Here is a 5,431-nt window from a genome sequence, read left to right on the forward strand (position 1 = left end):
CGGTTGATCCTCATAGCACTTTTGCCCAGACCCTGGAAGCTGCAGCAGCAGAGACAGAGCAAGGGAAGAAACGAGGTGAGAAATGCTTCTCACAATGTGGGGCCACATCTCCCTGAACAGTAAGCAATGTTTTAACTCTGAGGCAATGGAACGACTGCTCCTGCTCCAGCCAAGTCAGCTGCTGGAGTCAGGGACTGAGCAGGAACTTTTCAGCACCAGACACGGCCTGTCTGTCTACAGAAGCCCAGGCTCTGATCTCCAGGTCACACTAGAGGAAGCAGAGGGACATTAGTCAGGTCCATGTGCAAGACAAGGACAAAGGTGTAAGATGAGGGACCATTATATACTTTCTCTCTGTCTCCAGGTACATTTATTTTTAGATAATTTTGAGTCCATTCGTCTTACTCGATTTTCCTCAGAGAAATCTCAGTCTCAGAAGAATTCCGGGGACCAGCCTGCCTGGGGCATCTCCAGCTGAGTCCCTGCATCCAGGGAAATCATAAGTGCAAAATTATGTTTTGACCTCTCTGTCCCTTGTGCCAAGTCAGGCTCCATCCCTGAAGTGCCTTTTGTTGGAAAACAGTTTTGTGACCTGACTTCAGCCCATAACCTGTGCTGGAGAAACCTCGAGAAATATTCTATTGTAGGACACAAGATTTATTAAATCCTTCACAGATGACAATTTCCCTAAAAGACTGTAAAACTGTAGCCTTGATGCTCATAAGTTCCCTGCACCAGTGTCCATGTGAGCCAGGTCCCAGGCTCAGGGCGCAGTGAAATCCACTTAGAAGAGTCATTATAGACAGTCCAATGCTCATAGTTTTCCTCTGCCAGTGGGTCTCCCTCTTTCTGTAGGATTGTAACATCCGTCTGTTAGAGATGAAAGGAGCCTCAGAGGTTCCTCAGACCAGGATTTTGAGGACAGATTTCCTCTCTCCAACAACCAGAACAAAGACACCTGCAGGCCCATCTTCCCCATCTGAGGTTAAAATCACAGGATCCACAGACACACCTTTGCACTTTGGGCAGTTGGAGAAAAGACTTCTGAAGTCCCAGAGACATTTGCAGGAAATCTTTCATGAAATCTCTGCTTTACAGATGAGAAATGATTCCCAGGAGATTAGAATGACTTGCCTGCCTTTACACAATATGGAGCAGAACAATCCTGAGGTTTTTACCCAAAAGCTAATTCCCTCCTACTCCCAACCACTGCCCTTAGAGAAGGTCACAGGCGGAGTTCCTGCAGTCAGAAAGCCTTTGGAGCAGAGCTTGTGGCTCCATCCTTCAGCCTCCAGTCTGAGGGAGAGGCCCCCTAGTGGATGAAATGGGGCAACTTTCCTCAGTAATTCCAGTTCAGGAGATCAGTTTAGTCCTGGGGGAGGGGATGCTGCTCCTGACAGGGAAAACCAGTCAGAGCGGTGGAGGAAAAATGAACAGAATCAAATACAAAACACTTTGGTATATCTGCCTTTGCCTACTTGATCCCAGGCCATCTTCCCCCCCTGATTACCTATAACAACATAAAGGATCATACAGCCAGAACTGGCAGGGACCTCAGAGACCTGGTGATTCTAGTTTGGTCCCTTCCTTCTCAGGATCTAGGAAATGGGCCCTGTAAGGTTCAGTCATTTTGGTCAGGTCTAATCCTCAGTGACCCCATTTTGAGGTTTTCCTAGAGGGCTTTGCTGCTCCCCCTCCAAGGCCTTTGATTGATGAAGTAATTGAAGCAAATAAGGTGAAGGACTTGCCTTGGGTCACAAAGTGATTCCAATAAATCCCTGAGGCAGATTTGAACTTTCCTCCTGTCACCTAACTGTCCCTATCCAATCTGAATCCCTTCCAATGGAAGATCCACTCAAGATTTCTATAATTTTCTAGTCTCCATGACAGGGTAGCCCCATGTCCCCCCTTCTACTCTGTATTCCTAGAGTGAAATCTATGGATCCTTACTACCCAATATGATCCAACAGGGTGAGTTCTAGTGACCCATTACCAGCTTTAAATACAGCCCTCCCACAAAGGGCTCTACATCTAAAATGCTTTAGACACAGATGTGTCCTGAGGGAACTAGCCCCTCCAAATGAGGAGCTCAGGCTTCTCTCACGGGTCTATTGTTCCCACTTTAAAGCAAATCTCCAGGGAAAAAAATAAAGTTGGAACAAAGCTTCTTTATAAAGCCTACATAGGACAAATTATTCATATCTTCTTTACATATCTTTATGGCAGAAATATAGTTCTCAAGATTTCTTTTTACCTTTTTAGAAATCTCTTGAGTTCTATATTTGAAGATCAAACATTTTGTGTAGACATTGAATGCTCTTGGATAGGGTGATCAAATATAATCAAGATGACAATACTCCCTAAACTAATCTATTTATTTAGTGCTATACCAATCAGACTCCCAAGAAACTATTTTAATGACCTAGAAAAAATAACAACAAAATTCATATGGAAGAAGAAAAGGTCGAGAATTGCAAGGGAACTAATGAAAAAAAATCAAATGAAGGTGGTCTACTGTACCTGGTCTAGAACTATATTATAAAGCAACAGTCACCAAAACCATTTGGTATTGGCTAAGAAATAGACTAGTTAGGTTCACAGGGCAAGATAGTGAATAAAAATAGCAATCTAGTGTTTGACAAACCCAAAGATCCCAACTTTTGCGATAAGAATTCATTATTTGACAAAAACTGTTGGGAAAACTGGAAATTAGTATGGCAGAAACTAGGCATGGACCCACATTTAACACCACATACTAAGATAAGGTCAAAATGGGTCCATGATTTAGGCATAAAGAATGAGGTCATAAATAAATTAGAGGAACATAGGATAGTTTATCTCCCAGACTTGTGGAGGAGGAAGGAATTTGTGACCAAAGGAGAACTAGAGATCGTTATTGATCACAAAATAGAAAATTTTGATTATATCAAATTAAGAAGCTTTTGTACAGATGAAACTAATGCAAACAAGATTAGAAGGGAAGTAACAAATTGGGAAAACATTTTTACAATTAAAGGCTCTGATAAAAGCCTCATCTACAAAATATAGAGAATTGACTTTAGTTTATAAGAAATCAAGCCATTCTCCAATTGATAAAAAGTGAAAGGATATGAACAGACAATATTCAGATGATGAACTATTTCCATTCATATGAAAGAGTGTTCCAAATCACTATTGATCAGAGAAATGCAAATCAAGACAACACTGAGATACCACAATACACCTGTAAGATTGGCTAAGATGACAGGAACAAATAATGATGAATTTTGGAGGGGATGTGGGAAAACTGGGACACTGATGCATTGTTGGTGGAGTTGTGAAAGAATCTAACCATTCTGGAGAGCAATCTGGAACTATGCCCAAAAAGTTATTAAACTATGTATACCCTTTGATCCAGAAGTTCTACTACTGGGCTTATATCCCAAGGAAATACTAAAGAAGGGAAAGGGACCTGTATGTGCCAAAATTTTTGTGGCAGCCCTTTTTGTAGTGGCTAGAAACTGGAAAATGAACAGATGCCCATCAATTGGAGAATGGTTGGGTAAATTATGGTATATGAAAGTTATGGAATATTATTGTTGTGTAAGAAATGACCAACAGGAGGAATACAGAGAGGCTTGGAGAGACTTACATCTACTGATGCTGAGTGAAATGAGCAGAACCAGAAGATCATTATACACTTCAACAATGATATTGTATGAGGATGTATTCTGATGGAAGTGGATATCTTCAACATAGAGAAGAGCTAATCCAATTCCAATTGATCTATGATGGACAAAATCAGCTACATCCAGAAAATGAACACTGGGAAATGAGTGTAAACTGTGAGCATTTTTTGTTTTTCTCCCCAGATTATTTTTATCTTCTGAATCCAATTCATCCTTTGAAACAACAACAACAAAATTCGGTTCTGCACATATATATTGTACCTAGGATATACTATAAGATATTTAATATGTACGGGAATGCCTGCCATCTAGGGGAGTGGGTGGAGGAAAGGAGGGGAAAATTTCAAAACAGAAGGGAGTACAAGGGATAATGTTGTAAAAAATTACCTATGCAAATGTATTGTCAAAAAAATGTTATAATTATAAAATTTTAAATAAATAAATAAATCATGTGTAGGGTATCCTCAAAGTGCTTCTAGCAGAGGATATTGGGGGGATTTACGAGGCTTCAGTTACTCACAGACACACACATACACAGACACACAAGCCACAAGCACCAGAACATTTCCTGGGAAATTTTCTGAATAAAGAAGTTGTGGTAGACACCAGTGGTTTTGAAGGACTTTGTTTCCATGTCCATTAATTAATCTGGGATCCTGCTGGGAGCCCTTTCTGCAAGGAAACTTCAGTCAGCCCTCCCCCTCTGGCAGAGAACTCTGGGAATTCCACAGAACTTTGTTTGTTTTTACTTTGACCCTCCTCAGGACCTGCTTTTCGTTGGGGATATTGGAGTGAATTTCTGGTAAAGAAAAGGGGGAACGGACCCTTCAGGTTCTGAAGGGACCATTGCAGCCCATCCAGAACACTGAAGAGACAACTGCCATTCTGGCTAGAAAAGGGAACATAAGATGCACAGGTGGACTGGCAACAGGACAACTGTTCATTTCCTTCCTCACAGAGAAGTCCCAACAGGCAAGGACTCAGAACCAGGCATCTGAGATGCATCTAATAAGAGCCCATCATCCTCCTGGAACAGAACAACATTGCAGAACTGGAAAGCAGACTTCCATTGGCCCCAAGACCTGCCCAAAGATGGGAGATCTAGCTGTCCAGGTCTGGCAAAGAATGGTTTTGACTCAGATTTATTCTTTAGCTCCCAGATGGTGCAGAATGATCTGAATTCTTATCCCAGAACCCTTGTACATCAAAGAAATCACCTCCTATTGAGAGTTGTCTTGACCCACAAGAGTGGAAACTTCCTCCCCCCTCCAGCATTTTTGATCACTGGCACTTTCTTTCTTTTATTTACTAATTTTTTTGCAAAGTTAACTTTTTTTAATCAAAGTTGTATAGAATGGGAGGAGGGTGGGCCATAATTAGCTTAAAGAAAATGACCTTGTGACATTATTTAACTGTGAGAGTCCTAATAAGAGTTGTGTGGAACCGAGAAACAATGTGTGGATGTATTTGTAAACACTTCAACAAAATTCAGAAAGAGCCTCACAGTGTTGTTTATTTAGTCTTTCTATTACAAAATAGTTTGCAAACAGCCCCTGCGGTTTTCCCTCAGTGGGATCACTGACACTTTAAAGGAAAGATATGGAATACTATGGCGGCCAGTAATTGGGCTTGCCTAGGCAGGTCCATGTTCCCATGCTCCCTTCTTGTAACTACAACTTCCACTGACCTGGGAGAGAGGAAAGAAATCCCTCTCACCCCCATCCAAATCACCCTTACTGGTGTGTGGAATGGAAAAATGACAG

Source organism: Sminthopsis crassicaudata, chromosome 1 (assembly GCF_048593235.1).
Source record: "Sminthopsis crassicaudata isolate SCR6 chromosome 1, ASM4859323v1, whole genome shotgun sequence".
Lineage (NCBI taxonomy): Eukaryota > Metazoa > Chordata > Mammalia > Dasyuromorphia > Dasyuridae > Sminthopsis > Sminthopsis crassicaudata.